This window comes from Ochotona princeps, chromosome 4 (assembly GCF_030435755.1).
Source record: "Ochotona princeps isolate mOchPri1 chromosome 4, mOchPri1.hap1, whole genome shotgun sequence".
Taxonomy (NCBI): Eukaryota; Metazoa; Chordata; class Mammalia; order Lagomorpha; family Ochotonidae; genus Ochotona; species Ochotona princeps.
Window position 1 is genome coordinate 25,475,402 of NC_080835.1, and position 12,775 is coordinate 25,488,176.

The following is a 12,775-nucleotide window of genomic DNA, read 5'->3' on the forward strand; positions in this document are numbered from 1 at the left end:
TTGTTCATTCATTTGTCTGTTTTTACTCCAAATACCTGGTTCTCTCAGTAGGTGGTAGGCCAGTGGATCATCGAATAATCAATTTACCCCAGCAACCAAAAAAAATTTTTTTCCCTCAAAAAAGCCATGAACTCCTCTTGCTCTCTACTTACTCACTTCCTTAATTTATCCTATCAGGATAGCATCACACAAGTGACTGATATGTGAACTGATTTTCCCAGGTGTGTACTAAGAGCCAGTTTCCAAGGAGACTGAATTAGTGGTCAGTTTCAGTCCATGCCCATGCTTTTGAAAGCCACTGAAAATGACTTGTAGATGAGTCACGTGGCTGTGTCACTGCATCTCTTTACAGCAACCAAACCTACATGTGTTTAAGCTTGAAGATTCGGGGAAGAAATAATATCCAGAAATAACCAGAGGCTTATTTAACTGCAAATTACCTGCAAAAAAACAAAGTGTTGAGTTGACAAATCATCTTCTTCTATCACCTATGATAATTGATAGGTGTTGGGCAAATAATTGGGATAATTCATATGGATCTCCAGGCATGTAGTAAACATTCAAAGTTTCATTCCTTGTCCCTTCTTTTTTCATCTTTTCTTTCTGAAATGGGAATTCTGACTTAGAGAAACATTGTGACTCCCCTAGAGTTCCCATGATAGTGGTGAATGACAAGCATCTCCCCTCTAACTGAAGCATTGGAACTTCAGTTCTTTGATTTAAAATCTGATGCAGGGGCAGTTACTGTAGGTTAAGCGTTTGCTTGGTATATCTGCATTCCATGTCATGGAGCTAGTTTGAATCTTGTCTACTTTGCTTCAGACCTTGGAAGCAGTGGATGATGGCTTAAATGGGAGACCCAGATGGGACTTTTAGCTCCTTGTTGCTGCTTGGCCTACTATGGGTTGGTGTAGCCATTTGGGAAATTAATCAAATGGATAGAAGATTATAATGGCCAGTTATAATGGCTGTTAACACACAGTAAGAAAAAAGCACTGTGACAAAGATGCAGAGAAAAGGGAACTTAGACACTACTAGTGGAAATAAAGTTAATACTGCCATTATGGAAAACAGTATGGAAGTTTCTCATAGTACTGAAAGCGTAACTACCATGTAACGCAGTTATTTCAATGTTGGATGAATTTCCACAGGAAATGAAATCATAGATACCTGCACTCTCAAGTTCACTTTAGCATTGTTTAAAACAGCCAAGACCTGAAATCACCTTCAGTGTCCATTGTAACTGAACAGATGATAAAATGTAGTATGTGTTTGAAGAGCATCATCGTAAGTAAAATAAGTCAGACCCAGACAGATCAAAATCACATGCTTGTAAGTATTTGTGGGAGCTAAACTAGTTGATTTTACAGAAGATAAAGAAGGAGACGGAGAAGGGGAAGAAAAGAGGAGAAAGAGAATAAGAATAAGAATAAGAAGGAGGAGGAGGAGGAGAAAGAGGAGAGGAAGCAAACAAAGAGAGGTTAGGTAATGGTGCCGAAATACAATTATGTCAAAAGAACTAAATCTAGTATTCTATAACACAATAGGTTAACCCTGGCCTACAATTTGTGATATCCTTCAAATTAACTAGATAAGGGTCCACTGGTTCTCAACACAAAGAGCTCATAGAAACTATAACAACCCAGATTTGACCTTTATATACTGTATACATATGAAAACTACCATACAGTATTCTCAAGAATATGTGAAAACACTGTGTTAATTAATAAAAACAAAATAATCAGAAACATAAAGATTTATAAAATGAGTATTCACAAAGGTTATTCACAATTTTAAAAGAGTATAATGCAATCAATGTGTCCAATAGTAATAACAGAAGAGTAAACAAAATAATGAAAATTGTTATTTAAGGGGTGAGGACATGGGTAAATTGTCCTTGTTTGTTCTGAATGTGAAGTACTCTAAAGTTGCGAAGTCATTGTTTTTAAATAAATGATTTGTCATGTAACAGGACAGCTTTCACATGACACAGCAGCACAGACTGATGTCGCCTGAACACAGTAGCCAGGTGGTGTGAGGTTTTTGCTTTGTAGAAGCTTAGGAGCACAGGGTTTGATAGCTGGGCCAATACAGTCCAGAAAGAACTAAGAGAATGTGTTCCCAAAAACAAATGGATAAACTGGATGATTTATAGAGAACTTTCCAAAGACAGACATTTTCTCCTTCCAGAAGAATTCCTTTTAGTACTTCTTTTACTGTTGTTCTGCTAGTAACTACACCGATTTGCTTTTGCTTGCCTTAAAAATTCTCACTTAGGCTCAATGTTTGAGGAATATTTTTTTTTGCTAGAAATGAAATTCTAAGCTGAACATTTATTTCAGCACTTCAAGAAAGTCTTCTCTATTTTCTCTGGGTCCATGGTCTTTTAGAAATCATACTATTTAACCTTTTTTCTCTGCATGCATTTGAGATTTCCTGTTTATCTTTTTCTCTATTTTGTTTTGCTTTCCAGTAGTTTATAAATAATCTTAAGTGTGCTTTTCTTGGGGTTTGCAATAATTATTGTATCTGTATGAGCCAACTATTTTGGAAAATAATTCCACATTATTTCTTCACATATTATTCCAGGGCCCTCTCTCTAACTTTCATTCTTGGGCTCCAATTATGCAATTGGTTCAGCTAAGTACTGCATCCAAATGTCTATTGTACACTAAATGTTTATCCTCTCAAAGATCCCTCTCATCATATGGCTGCTTTCTGTTGTTCTATCTTTCAGATCATTAGTCATGTCTTCTGCAACTTGTCTTCTGTCAAATCTGAATTTTCAATTTTCATTATTGAACTTCTATTTTTGTTTATTTTTATTGTTGCTTAGATTCCAACTTTCTGACATTGATTCTTCTTTCCACGCACTTTCTTCATTTAGGTAACTCTAAAGCCTGAATCTCTCATGGATTTTTCATTTGTCTACTTTTTTTCTCTTAATTATGGTCAGTTCATCTTAGTAAGAATTCAATGAATTAAGGATGGAAAATTGCCAAACTGAATAATGCTTTTGAAATGATTTTCACTTTCTTTTGCCAATCAGATAAACAGTGAACTATCAACTTTCCTCAACCAAGAACTAGGCTGATTTGAAGTAGCTGATCAATTACTCCTCTTCCTGGAATACCCAATAAGAACAGGAGGAGTCTGTTGGAGGCTTTGGTACATGATTCTTTCTTTTAATGCCTGTTCTTTTGGAATTGTGAGATTACCAAAAATCTCCATGTGTCTCAAAGTTTGTTTTTCAGTTTGCAGAAGCAGATTCAGAATATGGCAAACATTCACAGTGGAGAATCTGATGAGATGGCGACACCAGATTTTGTATCCTTATGTCCACAAGACTTTCAAAATCCCCAGTGTCTTTTGTGCCTCTGAGTAACTGTCTCCAGCCTGGGTTCTTTCTTCCAAATCTAACATTTCAAACTTTCTGAGATTTAAAAAGTAATTTAGAAACATCCATTTACCTTTCTGCAAGGTTTCCTCTTCTTTAGGATTTTGTTCCCATAAATTATGGTTGCCTTAGCAGCTCTAAATGCCATCCAATTTTTTTCAGTTGTTTCTTTGAAAATCATTGTGCTGTAATTGTAAACAGAGGCATACAGTGTTGTTTTAAAATTTGAAGAGTGTTTACATTTCGCTAGACCACAATCTTGAAGTGTAGAATAGGTAACAGTTTTAGAGTTTGATCTTTAGGTAACAGGAAACCTTGGTGGAATTTTCAGCTCACAGCAGGCATGACTAGAGCTATTGGGTGGACTATGCAGGCAAAATTGCATGGAACAGAATGGATGCAAGAGAGACCAGAAACAGAAAGATCAAATTGTTTTTTTACTTATTCTTGCTTGAGAAATGACTCAATGTCATATTTTTACTCCTAGCTATAAAAAAGAGTAAGAAAAAGTTGTTCATCCTGCAACAGTGAGCTTGAGGGCAACACTGCGTGAAAGACGCGATAAAGGCAATTCAAAGGTGAAAGTGAGGACTTTGAAGCCAGATAGACCTTGGCCTAAATCCTATCCCTGAAACTAACAAAGTGTATGAATTTTGTGGCATCACAGTTTTCCTGAATCCAGTTTTTTTTTAATATGTAAAATATTTATGACACATAGTTATATGGATTAAACGTGATTTTAATATCATGATTGACACACAGGATTCAAACCCAGGTGATCTGGCCCTGGAACCACGTGTTTAAATACTACAATCCACTAAGAATGAGAGTGTTGGTGAAATCCCAAGTCAAATATTCCCAAGAATAATCAAAACCTTGGAGGAGGGAACAGAGATCGGTCAAGGTGACCCAGATTCACCCAGATCAGGGACTGTTGTCTGACTCAAAAGCTGGACTCTCAGGAGGTTTCAGGAAAGGACTTTGATCTACAGGCAGGCAACAGCAATCAGAATTTCTAATAAAAAGCTGCCAGCTTCATTAGGATTCGTTCAGATTTCCTTGGCTCAGGATTTTGTCTCTACTTGCCCTAGAACTGAACTGTACCCAATGCCTTCAAACACTCCACCAGAGAATGCTGTAGGCTCCATGTATCTGCCAGGACAAGTCCTTTCCCTCGTATCCCAACTCTCCCTCTGGGTTCTTCTTGGCTTTCTTGCATTTTCCCAGCCCCAGGGACAAATCTTCCTGGTCAAGAAATAGCTTGCACTGTGATAAGCAGTTTGTCATCACAATGTTCTGTTCCTCCACAACAAGAATTAGGACCCTAGTAATATGAGAAAAAGTTAAACTCCTAAAGGTTGGGCCACATAACCTTCAGTATAGCTCTTTGAAGCTGTATTCATGCAGCTTACTCTATGGGAATGTGTGCTGCACCAACCACCCTCACAACTGTACTCCATCGTGTTCTTCATTTCACAGTCTGCAGAACACTCAAACTCCCTTAAATGAGGACAGCTTGGATCTCATAGCTGAAAGTCTCAGAATATAGAGTATTTCCAGGTCTGGGTCCAAGCTGGTATAAGTGTTCCTTACTGTCATCAGGATAGTTCCGTACCCCTCAGGCTAATTTCCCCAATGGAAGCAAAAACATAGTTTCAGTAGTTCCCATATCCACATCCTCCTATCACACAACCCCAGGGAAGTGACTTCATCCTAACATTCCCAGCAAAATGAGATTCACTCTGATGGTACAGTATGAGATGCCACAATCTGCATCAAGGATAGAGAATGCTATGATGTGCACAGCCAAGGTCGTGTGCTTCATATCCAGAGCTGAAGAAAGAGCTAGTTTACCTAGAACCATATTAATTCCTGAAGAAATTGCAAAACTATTGGAAAGAAAAAAGAGAAGACAATGTAGAAAGAACTAGTACGGATTCATTATATTATGAAATCAAAATAAAGAAGTAAAAATGGCTAACAAAAAGATTGGTGGCAAATGTTTTACACATTTAAACTTTTACACATTTAAACTTTTACACATTTAAACTTAGTACCTTAGGGACTCTGATCTTGAACAAAATGGAAGCATAAAATGTTGAAAAAAATAAAATTATTTAAACTCCAAAAATGTAAAATAAAATACCCAAATGAGTAAGTGGGGACAGGGAAATGGAAGGAGCCATAGAAGAGTCAGTTTTATCATCTGTCACATCAAGGAGCCAATTAATCCTGTCTAACATTGAAATTATATGTGTGTGTGTGAACATGTGTATAGATGTATATATACATGCACATATACATACAAATATGTGGCAGGTGAACACAGAGACAATGAGAGACAGAAAAGAGAGATCTTCCATCTGCTGGTTCACTACTCAAATAGCCACAACAGCTGGAGCTGAACCAATCCAAATCTAGGAGCCAGAAGCTTCTTCTGGGTCTCACACATGGGCACAGAGTCCCAAGCATCTGAACCTTCCTTTGCTGGCTTCCTAGACTATAAACATGGAGTTGAATCAAAAGTGGAACAGCTGGGATGTGAACCAGTGCCCATATGGGATGTTGGCTTCAGCGTATTAAAGATTAGCCTGCTAAATCATGCTAAATTATGCTTTTTGAAAAGCATAATTATAAAATGTCAATTTTAGTGAATTTAAAGGTATCTTTTGAAAAAAATGAATGTAGTTTGCACTAAGGAAATACTTATTTCAATTTGACAATTTTTCCTCTTTCTATTTTTTAAGTTCAAGTAAAATTGGATGATTTTTAGTTTGAAGTAATAACAGATAAGATCACCTTTTTCTAAAGTTTTTCTGTGTAAGCAACTACAGTTTTCATTGAGTATCCAATATATAGACATGATTCAGATATAAACACTTAGCATGAAGCCTTGCTTTTGGGCAGATACTACAGCTTCCCAGTTCCCAGTATTCAACATATGCATCGTTTCATTACTCTGAAGCCTGGAGAGTTGTCCACTTACACAATTGTCACTTCGAAAAATGTGATTTGAGTTTTTTTCAAGTTTTCTTTGTGGTTACCGTGATTTTAATTTTTTCTTCAAATTGTGATCAGACACCACTTTTTAGTAAATATAATAGTAAAAATGAAAATTGGGGTGGTTGTTTGATTCAGCTGTTAAGACCCCATGTGGGACACCTACATCCCACATCAAGGTTCCTGGTCCCCAGCTCTACTCTCCATTCCAGCTTCCTACTGTCACAAGCCCTGGGAGAAAGCAATGGTGGCTTGTTGTGGGCTGAGGAGTTGATTTACATTCCTTAAGCTGAGCACTCAGGAATCGGGCCTAAGGCAGTAGCACCTAGCCTTTGCAGACTCATTGGCGTCCTATTGTCCTGTTGATGGGCTTGGGGGAAAGAGGAGATAATATGGTAATAAAGAGGCTTGTGGAGAGACGGCTCTGGGAGAGACGGCTCCCAGCACTTGTAACACCATCATGGTCTCCGTGTGTCGGTGCTTTTCGCTCGGACATTCGCAGTGCCTACTATGCCGGCTCAGCTAGCCGCGACAGTGGCTCAAGTGCATGAGCTCCTGTCACCTACCTGAGAGACCAGAATTGAGTTCTGAGCTTTTGGCTTCAACTTGACACAGCCCAAGATGATGCAGGTAGTTGGGGTGTGAACCTGGTACGCAGAGCATGTCTCCGTTTTCCTTCCACATCTTTCCCTCTCTTCCTCCCTTCTTCTCTTTCTCTCCCTCTCTCTTGCTCTCCTTCTGTCTCTCATTCTCACTACTGCATATCTCTATTCCTATCCTTCTCTCTCTCCCCCTCTGTGTTCATGTGTATGCGTGTCGCTTTGTCACATATGTGTGCCACTTTGTCTTTCAAATATGCTAAATAAATAATATTTTTAATGAAAATGGTTCCTTTCCTTTGAAAGCAATTAAAGTCCATGTTTTTGGTAATTAAATTCATGACCATAAGGACCAACAATAGCCTTCATTTCCTCTACCATCCGATGTCTCACTCAGGGTCCCTCCATCACACATACTGTCTGGGCCCAGTGCTGTCTGTTGGTGTGCAGCCCTGCTGTGGGAGTTCCCTGAAAGTCTGCTCTGTGGTTTCACCATTCAGTATTTGTGGGGCCAATGGGACTCAATGGGACTCAAGAAAAGGCAACATCCACCATGAGTTTTGGATTTCAAATTACACGTGATGCCACAGGCACCTGCTTATATTTGTGTGCTTTTGGCAGAACTCTACTTCCTGTTTCTAAGAAAACAGGCTCAAAGAAAAAACAGGACTAGAGTGGGCTATTCAGACCTCAAGTGATGCTTCTTTTAACAGTTTGGGAGTCCCACTGAAAGAAATGATGCTGCCTGGGAGCTGGTCCATGCTCTACTCCGTTGCTTGGGAAGATTGAACAGTTGTTCTAAAGGTCGGCACCCACATCCTAGGGAAGTGATGCTAACATTAAAAGTGTCTGCTGTGTGCAGTTAAGCAGAACCACACAGGCAAAGTGAGATCCTGCACCTGACACAGAGAAAACACCTAATGAGTGAGCCAGGTTCCCAGGAAGCAGCCTCACTCGGAGGAGATGCAGCTCTTAGAGCTACAGGGGAAGCTTCCCCTGCAACTGGCTATGTAAGTTAGACATTGCTGCTTCAGTCTCCACTCTCAGGCTCTGACCGCCACAAAACCATTGCCCTATCACAGTTAAACCAGTGATCATGGAAGCTCCGCAACTTATGCCAGAGCAACAAGGGAAGGAATTTCTAAATAGTTTTGCTGAATCATATGCATTTACAAGAAAGTTGGACTACACTGAAGCTTATTTGCATGAATCCTGAAACTTTCTAATTGCAGCAACCTCAGAGATGATCTCATCTAACCTGTGGATTTCGAGATGTAGACGTGAAGGCAAGAGAGTTTAGCAAAGTTGCCTAATGGCCCAAACTAGCTTATGCTGGGGTTATACCTGGAATCCAGGAATGGAGTCTTCTAGCAATTGCCTGATATTAATCACATTGTTGTATGGTATCATGATTATTTGGCTGTTTCCATCCATAAAGTGCATGTTTCAACTTGGACCTTCCCACTGCTGCATAAGGAAGCTGAGATTTACAAAGGCTAAATCTCCTGCCCAAAATCACGCAGCTTAGAAGTATAGGTAGGAGAGCTGGAACTGGATTGTCCCAACTCAAGAGCTTTGAAGGGAGTTCTTCGACCATCAACAGAGTAAGAACGGTGGAGCAGTACCAGAAGTCAGGTGGGCTTTCCCACTGTATGAGCCTTTATCAGTTCCTTGACTGTTTTTAGTCAGTCTGTACTCTGGCAGCATGCAGGGTACTCCCTGGCATGCTGTTGACCATCAATAAGGCATTGAAAGTCAGGAATACATACAATACTTTTTTGTCTTGTTCCATAAAGACTTGTTGGAAAATCTAAGGTGGGCCCAGATTCCTGGGAGTCCCCATTCAGGTGAGACCTGTCCTCAGGTCAGTTTTAAGAAATTGTCTTTGTTTCCACATCAGGGATCACTGACTCTATCTAGTGTGAATATACTGTTTATTTTCCTTCTTTTTCTGTTTGCCCTTGGAAAAGTCCATTAGCGTTGAATGACATGACTAAACAGTAAAGGACAGAGCAATTGATGTGTTAATAACTCTTAGGTAAATATCAGTTGTTATTGTCACCACTGATGCTTTCAGGGAAATGGCACCACTCCTGGTTCCAGACTATCCTCCCAATGGCTCTTTCAGCCCCTTGAAAAGACAAGTTTGGAAGGGAAATAAGTCTACAAGGGATTGGTGAGCAAGAGGAAGGAAGGATATGAGAAAAAATAACAGAGAGCAGGAGAGGGAAGGGCAGGTATAGGCACACACCCATGCACACTCAACAAAACAAAGGAAAGAAACAAAGTGAATCTTCAACAAGATTCCATATTTTTTTTTATGTACTTTCCTGAAAAGAACTGGAACCTTTACATTCATCATTCCTTAGCAGCTCTGTGTTATACTGGTTCCACATCTCTTCCATCAACATCTAGAATGTGCAGTTTTTGCTTTCTGACTTGGAGTGAAGCAGAAGGGGGATGATACTACCTGGATTAGAAGAATCAGATTAAGAATATTGCATGGCCTCTCCTTGGAGGCCAGGAGGAATGAAGGTTTCTCTGAGACTGTATGTACCCATTCTGGGTTTGGAAGCTCTCTATGATTATGGGAGATCCACAGACAAGAAAAACCACTCTTGGTGGAAACAATCTGGGAATAGGAAAACTGGAAAACTGATTTCCTCACTTAACTAAGAATCCCAGTAACCTGAAGTCTGTGTATTAAACTCTGAACTCCTACAACAAAGTTTTTACCAAAAGATCATTTGACTCTAAGAAACTCTGGGACAATGGTTTTAAGATAAATCAGATGCCAGTTCTTTATCCCTAGCTAGGAATGGTCAGGTGTGACTGAAATGGAGTCAAAGAGTATGAAAAAAGCACACATATTGGGTAGTTATCAATACATTCCCAGGCTAGACACTAAGTAACTCTGAATTAAAAAATAAGTCCTTTAATGTTTTCAATGCTTAACTATTTCCATAATACTCAAAAGAAAGACAATGGAGAAGTTCAGACCACAGCTCTGGCACTTATCGTCAGGCAAGAATGTTTACCTCTCTGAGCCTCAACTTCTTTATCTATAAAATGGAAACAATAGTAGAACCTGTCTCTTGAATCTGGAGTGAGGATTTAAAGTAAAAAATTAAAGCCAATACTTACGACAATACTTACAGGCTTAAACTATCCATACATTATAGAATTATCAGATATTGGAAGCCATCCTCGTGAGTTCCACAACACCACCACCAAGAAATGGTGCTGTGTCTCTAATTAATAAAAAAGGAACTCAGCAATAGAAAATTAAGTGTCATGCCCAAAGTCTCTAGTCAACTGTAGTAGAACTCGCATTTACTTTTAACATATTGGTTACTCATTACTATGTCAATTAATTCCATAATGATGTAAATTTTTGCTGATGGTATGTTGGAGCTTTCAATTGACTGGGATGATACTCTGCTGGCTCTGTCTTCAGACCAGAGAGGGTATACCTAAGAAGCCGTTGAACTTGACTGGACAATAAGATGCTGGACTCTATGTTTGGTATACGCTTGCAATGGGGGAATCTCAACTGAACTTGAGCTGTGGTTATGCAACAAGGTGGAGGAATCCACCATGGTGGGAGGGTTTGGGGAGGGGTGGGAGAACCCAAGTATCTATGTAACTGTGTCACATAATATAATGTAATTAATGAAGTTAAATAATAAATAATTAAAAAAAAAAAAGAAAACACTTGATCTTAGCCAAAAGGCCAAGAAGAAAACAGCCTATCACCCAAGGCTTTGGGCCATCCTCTGCTGCTTTCCCAGGCCACAAGCAGGGAGCTGGATAGAAAATGGAGCAGCCGTGACTAGAAATGGTGACCAAATGGGATCCTGGCAGAAGCAAAGCAAGGATTTCAGCTGCTAGGTTACCATAGGCCATACCAAGAGCCTAATTCTTGAGACAGTGTGTGAGAGAAAGAGAAAAGGAGGACTGAGGGTTTCCTCTTGGAGCATACATACAGTAACAGAGGTGCAAAGAGTAGGATCTAGACAGTGACTGCTCAGGAAAGCAGAGGAGCGGGGACTTCTCTGCAGCCAACAACAAGGGAGTAAATCTCCTCCCAAAGCCAAGGGAGGAAGGCCATCAGTGTCAAAAATCACAAAGGCAAAAGAAAACAAAAAGGACCTTCATTTACTTATTTAACCAATATTGACAGGGCTAGTTGCGTGTGTTAGGCACACCCTGGATTTAAGACTACATTGGTCAACATGCAAGGCCCAGTTCCTGCTCTCCTGGAGTTTACATCCCAGCAGAGAACAGAAATACTGTAAAATTATAAAATATCATTCCAAACACTAAGTTCTGAGAACATGAAGTGTGGATAAGATAAGCAATGGGCAATACAAGGAAATCAGTGTAATTAGGAAAGGAAACTTGCTTGACTAGAAGAAGCCATATACACAAAAAAAAAATCAAAAGCAAATAAATGCATTGCAGGGAGAGGGGACAGCTAAAGCAATGAGTTTGACAGGGACTTCAGTATGGCATTATCAGTGACTTGATGTGAACAGAAGCTAGCTCTTGTTAATTAATGGGGAAAAGTGACTTGGGAGAAATGGAGAGCCCAAGATTCAGCTATTTAAAAAAGAAATTGTTCTTGACAAGATGAACGAAAACGGTTTTAGACGCATCGGTAACAGTGAACTTGCTTATTACCCTGCATTCTTGTTTGAGGACCTTCCATTTCCCCTCCCATTTTCATAATCTTCCCCTCAGTGGGGATATTTTCAACCAGAAAACCGCATCTCCGAGACATGCAAAGTCATAACTGTAGGGCATTCGTGAGGTTTGAAGATAAGAATATTCAATTCCTCCCACTCCAAAGTGCCACAGACAACACCAGACATGTTCATACTCACAGACACTGTCATCATCCCATTAAACACAGATATTTGCTTGAATCTTTACTTTGTGTTACTATTGTTCTCTACAATTCAGAGTTGCCTCTCATTTCTAAGGCTCACTGTATCCTATCACACAGTTGCTTTGTTTTTATCTCGACTCTGCTCACCCTTACCCTGCCTCCCACATCAGATCCTAGAGTAATACTGTCCAGCAGCATTTTCTCTGATGATGGAAATGTTCTATACTTGTGCTGTCCAACTTAGTAACCTCTACCACATCTAGTACTTCACATGCAGGTAGTGTGAGTAAAGAACTAAAATTTTAATTTTATATCCTTTTAGGTTATTTAAACCTAAATAGTCACATCTGGCTAGTGTCTATAGCTTAACACAGAGACAAAATTTTAGGAGGGCTCACAAGTCCCAGGGTCTCTTTGCAAGTTCTTCATAATTATTGAGAAGTTCATCAGTGCGAGTAATACTGCCCTGGTCAGTTAATGAGAACATGTCTTCTCAAGTAGAAAAACAAAGTGGAATATACTCATAGTTGGTAAATTTTGATATGAGGGTGTATGGAATCCTTATTTGTCCCAGATTTGAAAATAACACCTCTTCTACATGTGAAAAGTAATCCATAAAGGTCGTTATTTCTCTAAGTGTGTTCTCAGGAATGCTGGCTTCATGAGGTCTTCTTGCCAAACAGGGCTTGGGAAACTGGGTGCACTTTTTCCCTCCACTGTATGAGGGGACAGCAACAAAGTTGTGGGAAATGAAAGTGAATTTACTTTGGTGCCCCAAATTGTGAAATCCATTCACACAAGGAGTTATTCAGTGATCATGAAAGTGTCTATTTTTAAGAGATAGGTTATTTCAATAATAATAATAAATGATTATTAAATAATTATTAA